This window comes from Hermetia illucens, chromosome 2 (assembly GCF_905115235.1).
Source record: "Hermetia illucens chromosome 2, iHerIll2.2.curated.20191125, whole genome shotgun sequence".
NCBI lineage: Eukaryota > Metazoa > Arthropoda > Insecta > Diptera > Stratiomyidae > Hermetia > Hermetia illucens.
The window spans coordinates 56,758,965-56,771,319 of record NC_051850.1 but is presented as its reverse complement, the minus strand read 5'-3'; the positions used below and the strand labels follow the sequence as shown (position 1 = coordinate 56,771,319).

The window sequence follows — 12,355 nt, the reverse complement described above, 5'->3', positions numbered from 1 at the left end:
CAAAACTGGACCAACCTCCGCCGTCTCATCCAAAATGACGAAACGATGACATCTCCATCAAGTGAATGTTATTATATTTCGGGCCAATGTTCTTTCTGTATCGTTATATGAGAGCAGTACTAGAAAAGTGACCATCAATGTTACTCAAAGGCTCCAAGGCTTCGTTAACACCTGTGCCCACCGTGCCATCGGAGTACTTTGCTTCAGAAAATTTAAAATAATGAGCTGAGACGGCGTACTAGTCAGGTGCCGCACATAAATTGCACTTTAAGAAGGAGTGACAAATTCATATAGAGCAGCACAGTAGAGAAGTTGAGGCTTCACAAGAAGATCTGGTGAACTGCTTTGAAATGGCTACAATGATGCATAGACCTGGTGAGCGCACTATGCTCCGCTTAGAGGGTACTGCTCATCATACATGTATATGCAATGGTTTCATTCTAGCGCTTGACAAATAAATAAACACTGTAAATAAAACAAAAAGGAAACTATGTCAGGAGGCAGCGTTAGAATGCCATCAATCAGAAAGATTAGATCTTTCCTGGCGATGGGCATCAGTGGTAAAGATTCAGATAATCAAAACAACAAAAAATACCTCAGTTTAAGGTGCTCATACATATAAACCCCTGGTACTTTTTGCGCAGGCGGCATTCACAATCTCAAAGTTGAGCGTAGTTCAGCGAAAGTACGAAATTCGATCAACGCTAAGTTTGAACAAAATTACCTACCAGCTCACCCACTGGTTCAGCCCTCCGATAAAGGATGTCCTCCTAAAAATCCTTAACTATATCTGCCCATTTCTGGATGTGCTTAATCCACCAAAAGACCCGCCGGAAACCAAAACCCAAAAAAGAATAAAGAAGCTGTCAGCCAATTGTGCAATGCTAAACGAAGTCATCAAGGCCAGCCTGGCAACTTTTTTGGATGATTGAGACGCCTCGCCCAAAAACCGGCAGGCTTATTGGAAGGAACGTTCGACCACCTCCAGTCTAAATGTAGCTTGTCTGTATATTTCAATTGGAATAAGCAATAAGAAATAGGTCGCGGTTGTGTTTTGAATTCAAAAGGTGCATATGAGAGTGTGGGTTTCCAATTCCAGGAGAGTATCCCGACAGGGAAAATGATACTAGATGACAGTCGTGTTTTCTTGCCAGCCGGACGGTATTCCACCTTCATCAACAGTTTTGGGTTTCAGAACTTCGCCTTCAAGATCTAAGCTGCGACGTCTTGTTGCTTCCGCTGAATTCATTCGTTTGATTGTTTCCTCGACATCTGTGGCGCTGACAGCTTTATTTGAGTACCCGCCCTGTTGTCTTAACGGCACGGTTCGTGGCTGGCACAACGGTACCGGTTCATACTGAGTGCAGGCTCAGCATTCATACTGATGAATGCAAAATTTATAGCGAAACTAAGGAGTACACAACCCGAGATATATAGCGCAACTCCACGCTTAAGCTCACATGTAGGTCTGCCCGCGACGTAGGTGCAACCGCAACTCCTATGAAACTCCCCCAAAGAGTCCAACTGCAAATAATTGAGCCGAATACACATTTCTCAGGAACTCCCTCGAGGCATATGAATTCGGATGGCTATCCGGGTTCCCATGATACCAGATAATCTCTAGTAGAACTTGGTGGCTGGAGCAACTTTAAGTGTGTCCCATGCAGACTCGGGTTTGATCGTTGCAACTAGGCTTCGGAGCATGCGCTTACTGCATCACGGCCAGCAAGTCAATATGAATACACCGTTTGCTGTCACCATTGCTTGGAGGTTCGTCTGGGCCACTTGGTGTGGACACTTCACCACCTGTGGTGCTGAAAGGTGGCATTTCTCCAAACTTCGACAGTATTTTTGGAAGTTAAGGAAGAGCAAATCTTTCCGTTGAAATCTATTCAGAATATTCCTGCTATCTGTCCGTCACGATTCGTTGGTCGATAAACAAATTACCATTCTTTTGATTAATGTCAAATTTCATTTCCCGAGATTCAAATCTCGAGTATCAAGTGTATGAAGTGTAGGAAGATGAGGCAATTATAACAAGCGATGTATTGGTAGATACAAGGTTCTGAGTGTTGGCAAAATCACTTGACCATTCCCGTTGAGTGCTCCAAACCCTTTTCCCTTATGACATCTGTTACCTTCTGCCTTCTCCCCAGCATGGCCGGGCGATATTGCCCGCAATGATGACAGTTCTTTCAGTGCGGATGCAAGAAGAAATGAACCGAGTTTATCTTCCTATCATCTTTACAGTGAGAGTTTCAATATTTTGTGTACAGACGTGGATTTCTTTGACTTAGGCTAGTTTTTCTCCATCCTATTGCAGTCCACGTGTAAAAAATCGTTGCTTATTCGCGAGACTTCTAAGTCGATGGCTGGATGATCATTTGTGCCGCGATATTGATTTCGTTTTCTAGGCCGACCTGTCGCAGCACCTGCCATCAAGAGAGATCAATTAAAATTTAGCGTTATTAAGTACGATTATACTTTATATATCTCTTACATCTACGGATGTCCTTCTGGTTACTCATGAATCTTACCCTCCAGCGTCCGCGATCTATACCACGGCTCTGTTTACTAAACCTTTGTTTGGGGGCCGGTATTCACCATCTGACATGCTCTGTCCAGCTTAGCTCAACGTTTGCTGGCGGTGATGAATTTATCATTGGGATCGCCTTGTATGGTAGTATAGTCAGTAGAGCAATTAATGCGCTCCAAATAGAACAACCCGTTATGAAGACTTCAATAGACAATGGCCTCGGTCTACCCTCCAACATTTTTCTCCACACGCGCTTCCGTAGAACGGTGAGTTACTCGTCTAATGCGCTATCCCCGTCGGTTGCCGAAAATGCGCCTCAGCTGATTTGCATTCTTTCCCTGTTCTAGGGGGGCCCACTCGTCGGCCATCCTGGGATCTTGGTTTGCATTGCATGGCGTTATTCGGAATGGAGTTGCAACCTTTTCTTACTGTAAGACCTATCCATTGCCATTTTCGCTTTGTTATACACCCGCCCACCTGTATCCGGCCTGTTTCTTCATTCTTAAGCCAGATACTTCGACACAGACAAGAAGTGATGAAATCTTGAGCTTTTGAGTAATATTGGCGGTCACTTTCCATGTACTACTTTGGTATGGTAGCACAGAGAAAACATTGGCGCGGAATAACCTGAACTTTATATTAGTGTTAAGATAGTTGTATTTCTGGACTTATAACAAAACAGCGGATGCAAATTTGGCACTCGTAATGCGTCAAACGACGCAGTAGAACCAACGCTTCCTAGATATACAAATTGATCAACGCCTCCATTGCAACGGCCCGTCAGGCTGAAAACCCTGATTTTCTTGATGCTTCCCTTTAGTCCAACTATGCTTGCTTGCTTTCCTTTTTTACAAAATCCAGGGCCATATGTTCAAAATCCATGACCTGGTGAAAGGGCAAGAAAGTAATGAGAAGAAACAATATGCTCGACACAACTTCTACTTCAAACTCCTCTGAGATTTTCTTTCCGTCGCATTTTGCATTTTTCATATTTCGTTCTGAGAAGAACTACAGTTTCTCCGGAATTACTTTCCTACCTAGATACACTCCAGATGAACTCCTGACTCGCGTGTCGAAGATTTCTAAACATCAAGCAGGTGGACCGGTGATCTAAATACCACACGCTGTTTCATAATGAATAAAAAGGCGTTAATGTGGTAGGTAAAGGAAGAGCCAGAGCAAAACCCAACATGCTCCCTGCCCATCGAATTGTCGTGGCGTTCCTTGATGCGTTGCAGGATTTTTAGTTAATATCGTCGCGACAGAAACATTCCTTGAGTTTTTACACTCAAGATGGGTGCCCTTCTTCGGATTCTTGACAATAATCCCTTCTCTTGCTTATTGGGAAAGCATTTAAGAAAGAGTGGAAGTAACAAGTCTGCAAAGGCTACTGAAGCTGCACGGAAGAGTTTCACATGGAGGTTGTCAAAGTTCTACCTTTACTTAGTTTGAGCGCGTTTAAAGTAAAGAGAATTTCATTTGTGATTGAAGGAGCAGTTGTTATCTTGCGGTAAGCTACCACGTCATCCACAGGAGGTGAATTTTCACCTGATGCCACACGAATCGCTGATTTCATCCCAACCCGCGTTGAAAACGTGGAAGTAGGCCCTAGTATGGAGCACTTTAAAACGTCGCCCATCACAAATGCGCATTCTGATCAGCTTTCCGCCACCTAGCGTCCGACTTTTCTAGAAATTTCGCATGTAGAAGTGCAGCAATATCCATGTCTTCATCCCCAAGGAAGTTCGCCTTCCACTTCCGTCCGCTTGGAGCCTTCCCAGGTTCACTGTATCCAAACCGGATGGATCCATTTGCATATATTGGTATTAGACCAATTATGCAAACATCATCTGCTTCCCTTTCTTAAGTTTTTTTTTTCTCGTAGAGACTGGATTTTGGCTGTAGCCCCCTCCTCAGTGGGTAAAGTCTCTTTCTGACGTACCTTCCCCTCCGTTTTCTAAACAGGCAATAACAGGCCCCCATTATGAGAATTGTCATACTCTTCCTTCTGGCTGACTGCGCCACAGGTACTAAGGTTTTTCAATGGAGGTGCATTTGACTGGGCCTCCAAAATCTCCACTTTTGGCAGCGACTTGATTGTTCCAAAGTCGCAGGTGGATTTGAAGTCATTGACTTCTTACTATTTGCAGCATCGCAGACACTTTCGACAAAACGGTGTCGTGATTAGCAATGTTTGAATTCAGATTTGACAATCCAGGGGAGAACAGAGCGGATACTTCTTAATGAAGCTCTGGATATCGAGTCCACTGAGGACTGGAGTGAGTTTAAAGAGGCTGAAAAGGAGAGAATCGTGGAAGACATTTTCAGCGACAGATAGGCATGCTCGGGACGATTCCCGATTCCAATTGATTTTTATTTTGATTATAGGTATCTGTCAAAATTTAACAGAAGCAGCAATAACTCCGACACTGAGAGGGATGCACGGGAGTGTGAAGATTTGAGATGAAACTCAAACTGCAAGATCTGTAATAAAGTCCATCGCACCCTTTTTTCAGCCCTTTCATCGAGTGTTAGTGATGTCACTTGGACGTGGAAGCATCAGATATGTGCTTACAGTGAGTACCTTTAGCGCCGCAACGTGTTGCATGTGTTTTAGTCCTAAACTTCCTGTTATATGGCGGAAGAGGTTGAGGTTTTGATTTGACGCACTTTCCGTAAGCTTCTCTCAGCATCTCTGTATCTTTTGTCTTCTTGTAGAAAGATGAGAATGGAATCAGCAATGGAATTTTTATTGTGGGTTTCTTCGCTCTGTGTAACATGGGTAATTGCCAGGGACCGATTCCAATCATTTCGGGTAAACATACAAAGCTTCAGATAATTTCATTTCTATGAATTCTGTTGGGTGAATGGCTTACTCCGTCACACTGGTACAACCACAAGAAGATTACCATACATCGTGTAAATTGGAATACAATATTGGTTACTGTCAGAAACGAGGCAACATCCCCGCGACAGTCAAGGACAATTCTCTGAATAATGCCATCCATCTAGTCTAAACATCCCCATCATTCCTGACGACTTCCATTCTGATTATTCTAGCAGGCAATTCAATCAACGGGCTCAGCTCCTTTCATTCCTCCGTTCTTGCGGGGCAATATTTTTCTTCAACTGTAATAACGCCATTCGATTCGTTTGGCATCTGACGCGTACACTTATCTCCCGTTTCTTTTCCCGCCTGCGAAAATCCAATCAAATCAAATCAGCTTCAGTTCACATACTGAGTGAGCATCCAGTGGAAGAGGGTGCTCGTTGTTGTCGTGCACAAAGCAGGAGGGAAGGCTTTTCAATATCGGTTGCAGTCATGAAATCGATATCTTTAGCGCGATCCTTTGAATCGAATCTTTCCGCGACGACGACAATGGGGATGAGCGCAGTGGAGCAATGGTAACACTGCATCGCTGCTTAAGCGCTTCCTGTTAGGCTCCCGGTGTTCCACTTTCCTCAGAGGCACGTTACCAAGTGACAGATCCTTACATGCAGATATCAACATTCTGTTCTTGGCGCTAGGGAGCAATGGATTTCCTGCTATTTAATGGCGAATATGGTGCTTGGAACGAGGAAGACTGGAGGGGTCTTTTAGGAAGCAGCGAAATTTATCTGCTCCGACAAACGTTGATTTTGCCTTATGCACTCCAGCCAAGCATCCATCCACCGCGAATCCTTTCTTGCTTTCAGGAGGTTTCATTCATTTTTCACATACAAGCTTTCTGCGTCGCTTTCATGTTTTTGGAACGAACATGCTTGACTCGAATCGTTCGAATTTTCTCTGAAAGGACGAAATCAATCATGAACCACTTCTTTGCTCCCCACTGAGCAGAGGTTTCTGTAATCATATTCATATTCGTCATCTTAAGGAAGGTGCAGCTAGTGGCAAGAGCTTGCTCCTCAGACGGGGATTCGAAGGAAATTTTAGTTATTTCCCGGCCGGGCAACAAGCGGCCGAACTCCAACTTTAAAATTTCCGAATGGCAGGAGATTGCATCCATTGAGAACGGAAATCGACGCGAAAATGTAATAAATCTCGCAGCGATACGGTTCCCATCCAATTTCGTTCCTTTTGAGTTATATCGTTCGTATGAAATTTAATATTGCTAAAAAAGGATCTTAGCAATGGCAATTTCTTTTCAGATACAAGCGAGGAATTTTTATCACCGATTGTGGGGAGGTGGAACAACACTCACGTGCCCGAGATTTAGTAGATGCGAACCGAAAATGTAATAATGTTAAATTCAGGATAAAAAGGAATGACGATTGGCATGTCTTCAAAACTCTGAGGGAAATTCTTTCTAGGAATCGCAATATTTCGGGGATGCCTGGGGAGGCGAGAGTTTTCGAAGCGAGGGTAGGTGTATCTCGCGAATCATATTAGGAGGTTATTAAAAAAGATTGGATCTAAAAGAGCTTAAAGGAAATGAGGAAAACCTTATTCGGAGCTCATTGGCCAGGACCTTTGTCGATTTTGAGGACTTACCTTCCAGTTTGGAAAATAAAATTTGTTCAATAATTTAATAACTCCTTGATCCTGACAATGATACTGAGCCAAATTCATCCCAATCTCATTATTCGGAATCCGCTTCAAGTATGTTTTCTCAAGGACCTCATTACTTCGAACATTTACTGATTAGTTTCGTAACTGATTGCTCGCACCTGGGCAAGAGCTCCGACGTTTACATAATGAGCCTATCGTTAGCATTCAGTTCATTTCGGCAGAGTCGTCGCCAGAATTTATGTCTTCCTCTCAAGCACACCTTCGTAAGCCACCTTCTGGCGACACGCAATACACCTTCAAGACATTAGACGGCAGGCAACTTCTCAACCCACTTCCGAGGATAGTCTGTATGTTGCCTTGAATGGCATCTAGTTATTGTATGTGTACACAATTTGTAGGCAGGATTAGTCCCATTTCAAGAAGGTGACTTTAATAGAGTTTACCGAGCAAATAAGCTAAGTAATGCCATTAAAATAGCAGCAAAATTACGGAAAGGATTTAACAGAGATAGACTTAAATGTGGATGGAAGGTACCTGGGATGGACCTGGTTCATAGTAGAAGGTGATATCCTTCCGGTGATGCTAATAGATGAAATGTGCTTTTATGGAATATTGAATGGCTTCAGTTCGAGAAGAACCGGGGCGGAAGGATTATTTAGAAGTGACATAATTTGGAGTGATAAAGTTAAGGCAGGCGTGGCATCAAATTGCTTATACCAACTTTCAGAGTTTAGCAGATTGCTTAGTGTGGGGTCATCTGAGTGGAAGAACTCGATAGTATTCAGGAATTCTCCTGAAGGCCTTAAGTGTGTAGAACGACAAGATGGTTGCTCTTATCAAGTACGAATATAGAATCGAATTATGAATGCTACTTCGAGGAAGAAGTCTGCTTCAGGCCCGCTCTATTACGTTAGTTGATTTAATATTTGAATTACGGACACATGTTGGCCTGATTGTAGGCGGCTGTGTTAATGTATAGATTATTGGTTCCAATTATGTTGAAGTGAAGTTGGAGTAAATTTAAACGTCCTCTTCTCCAGCTTGTTGCCTTCGAGGCTTTCATGCTCCTTTGTGTGACTTCGTTATTAATATGCTATTCATGTACACATTTTGGATCAGGTTATTCCCTCGAAGATATGGATGGGTCGATGGATAAGTAATTTGTGTAGGTTCGCTTAGGAGCCATTCCAACAGGGGATATGTTATTCCACCGCGCAACTACAAGACAAGTTAATATATCCCATTTCATCGTTTAAAATTGTTATATTATATTATGAATTTTAAGCCCCCAGTATAGTCACTAATCCTGTGCAGATGCTTCTATAAACGACAGTGACAGGGTATTAAAAGTATCAACTTCATTATTTCCATTTTATTCAGCTCCACGAATCCGATCGTCTTAATTTTCCACCAACCGGAACAGAAAGCAAATTTTCTCACCTGCGGATTCGGTGATTCCGAATGCAGATCTTGGTCCCCTTTATAAGTACAACCACCTTTCATTGCTTTCAATATTTATTTGCGCCACTATACGTATATAATTTAAGGTTAATTCGTTTTCAGTTGCCAATCCCAATGACCTAGGGTTCAGGAAAATACCGAGAGCATTCCCTGTAAGTCTTGGAGCATTACTGAAGGGTCAGCAAGGGTTAGCCAAGTTCCGAAATATTTTTTTGTAGAAACGCGAAATGCGCTTTCTGGAATGTACGCAATCTCTTCGAAAGTGCTATAGAGGGTTTTCAGAATGCTCGCTTATTTCGACTTAAAATTCTGGCGCTATAAGCTTAGCGTTCTGGACATAGGCGTTGTGAAATCGGGGGACTTTGGAGGGGTATTTTCGAAAAATCAGTAGTAGTAGACGTGATTCCGATATTGGACCCTTGCTCACGATTACCGTAGGCCGCATTCTCATCACCTGGGAGCCGGATATTTACTGGGAGATTTCGACGCACGTTAAGGAGCATCACAACCTGTGGTGCACACCAACGGCGATTTCCGATATGCAGCTCTCGTCACACTTCGTAAAAGGTGACTTTGTGATTGCAATAATTTGTAATTCCAATATCAAAGCGGACTCTGGACGATACGTTGCTCGAGCAAGTGATGGAGACTTGTAGATTTTTATGTCTATCTTCGCTTTGTTATTGGCGACGCTCGGTTCAAGCACAGTGTCTGCCATAGGTTTCGTCTAATTGGCAATGAGGAACGAACATCTCATAAGATCGGTAACATCATGATAAGCAGACAGTGAATGTTCAAAACAAAGAACGTATTGACATCCGTCTCGAAAACGGCCATCATCAGATGGTTCTTTTCCTTCTCTTAAGTGTCACTACTGCGTCTTTTGACAGGAGAACGTAATGCCTGTGTGGTAGTTTGGCTTATTAACCCGTGAGTATTCCCGCAGGAAGGTTTCAAAAATCCTGCGAATGCTTTCATGTCTCCCCACGAGCACCTTGGGCTGTTCCATTTCTAGTAAATCCAGAATATCCAGAGCTGAGAGCTGATTGTATGAGCCAAGTATGGTATATCTATTAAACCTTTTAGTGTAGAGTTTACATGATTCCACCTAAGTGCCTTGATAGCTGCCTGGTTGCCGGTCAGAATCGCAATGTTGTGCTCTTTATAGTTCTCGCAGCGGTTGAAACAGATACACCTATCTTTGGCATATATTTCCGCTTGAAGTGTACCAGTGTGCCTAACAACTAGTTCAAAATACGTTTTCCAGGAACTAATTACCTCGGCTGGGGTATCAGTGCACAAAGTTATCAAGTACCGGTTTAAGCAGTAGGTCAGAGCCACGCTTTCTCAGTCTATCCTGTTACTCCATCCGCTTTCAAATTCTAATCGAAATGAACCTTCATTTTCATGTTTACCTTTGGTATTAATAATTCGGGAAACAACCTATAAAAAAAGTCTAACTTCTTGTGACCCACGTTGCTCCCCGCTTTGCTCATGTTCCTGGCTGTTCTAAAGATTGTATCAGTACATAATTGTGAGTCGATCCCAGAAAGACCTCTTGGGATGTCGTTGGGCATGCCTTTATTGTCCCATTGATAGACATACGAGTCACGCTTTGAAGTTTGTGTAGCTCCCTGACTGTGGTGCAAACAATCATAAGCCTTACTATTGTATTATATTCAGTGTAATATTATCGGGAGCGTCCCCACTTATTCCCTGCTATTGATGCGCAAATCATCAAAGCCCTTGCAACTTTCCGACATACATATATTCCCCGTGGGCCCCAACCAGAGTAACTTGTGGTCTAGAATAATTCCCGAATTGTTGACCCTTGTTTCCCGCTTAGCATAATTTTGGACCTTTAATCTGGTATTTGTTAGATCTCCTAGGAGTTCTTTCACTATTGTACTTTCCACCAGCGGTGATATACTGTCTTCATTCCAATAGAATTGGTACTTTTACTTGCCTGTTCTCTAACATTTTCCCATTTAGATGGCCAGGATATTCACGACTCCTTCACCAATTAGGATATTCTGTATTTCTGCATGCAATTTGTTGTCGGAAGCACCCTCAATATCTGAAAAGGCACGCAGAACTATTTCTTAGTATCTTAATGCAACTATCCTATCAAATGTTTTGAATACTAAAGATGGGTGGAAAATTTGTTTGAAAGTTATAGAGTGAAAGGATCCGTTTTACTGCATTCAGAATGAAGACTGTCGTAAGGAGGGATGCTAAAATGATTTCCCTCTAAAGTAGTGCTGAGAAAGTGCTATCCACTCCGGTCATTTCAGTCGCTGAAAACTTGTCACTGTCCATGTTGCTCTAACTTGTTTTTAACTAGCCCCAGTTCGTATCGCCCGGTGGAAGAGTTTTCGGGTCTCCGTTCTTATTCTAGCTAAGTTCCAATTTTGCCAGAATATGTCCCTTAATGTCGTGATCATTTTAATCAACTGCCCTCATGTTCGTCAATGATGACTCTGTTGAGGTCCTGGTCATTGTCTCCAGTTCCACGACTAAATGAGCCACACACACATTAATCAGGTGCCTTATATAGGAATCCCAATGCGTTCTTCCGGCATTCCTTTCTATGCTATCTCTTTCGGAGTTGCCCTCAACGTCGAATCTTATTGTCCTCTAATTTGACAGGGAGGATTCCTCCGAAACCCTCCAATTCCTGACTAGCCCGTTCAGAAGAGTATTCTCTATGGTTATATTTAGGACTACTTGCCTGGTGCTGGTCACTAATATTGCGTGTCCTCTATATAAGAATAAATTTTAGGAGATACTCACTTCTTTGATTAGTGTTGCTTCTTCCGCAAATTTCGTTGTATGGGTTAAATCACAGCCAAGATAGCGCCATTCTCCTACAGTATTTAACCAGTTTAGAGATTTGTTCCGATGGGATTTGAGAGTCGTCTCCCGTTAGAATAGCTACAGCCTTACATGGCGGACGTTTACCCTCTCTCTCTCGTCCTGGACTCTATTAATGATTATAGCTTTCTCCTAAAGTCGTAGTATCGTGACCCCCTTTGGAGATGACACTTTCTTGTAACTCATTGTCCGTTTTAAACCTTAGGAGATCCACTTCTAGATGGTTCAGCCTTGCCTCCCAATAGGCAGCAGGTCCGTTTCCTTGCTGGATCCTGCAAATTTGGTTGACTTTCCACCCGACATGTCCTTTGAAGTATCCTTCTTGGGTTTCTCTCTTCGAATCTGTGGTTAATACGGCTCTTATGGTCTCTGATGTCATCGAGATTTTGATCATCCACCCCGATCTTAAGGATTTCGCCATTACCTTCTGCTTTAGTTTTGGATACTTTTTCCACAACCGTATGTGAAAATCCTAATCTTGTGTGATTCACAGATTTAGAAACCCTTCCGTCCCCCTCACTGCGGCTCTGACAATCTACCGATACCAGACTTGGTCGATGCGTATATCGATGAACACAAACATGACACTCCATCCCCGATTCATATGCCAGGCGATAAGGTGTTTAATAATTTCCTATCCAAAAATGAGTCAGGACACCCCCCATTCGGCCTCCTCGCTTCTTCTTCGCTGGTGACCTACCCGAGATTTCCTCCTTCTTGGGTTTGGATTCTTGGCAGCATTCTCCTCTTGCGGACTGATATCCGCTGCTCCTCTCTTCTTCGGGTCCCCAATTCATAAACATTTTCTGTAAATCGATAAACCACCTTACCAAAACGGAGTATGTTGCACTCATAATAAAATGGCTCTTGCTGGGAAAACAACCCCATAAAGATTTCTGTTAGTGGACTTATGATCGAAACCCCAGCTGCAGTCTAGCCCGTTGGTGTTTTTATTGGCTCGAAAGAGCTCGTCT

At 43.0% G+C, this 12,355-nt stretch overlaps 1 protein-coding gene across 26 annotated transcripts in view; it reads left to right on the top strand.

The window, feature by feature from the left end:
* The window catches only part of LOC119649806 (hemicentin-1), a 604,512-nt gene that overhangs the window by 433,794 nt on the left and 158,363 nt on the right, over positions 1–12,355 (top strand). The gene's annotated exons all lie outside the window — the stretch shown is intronic.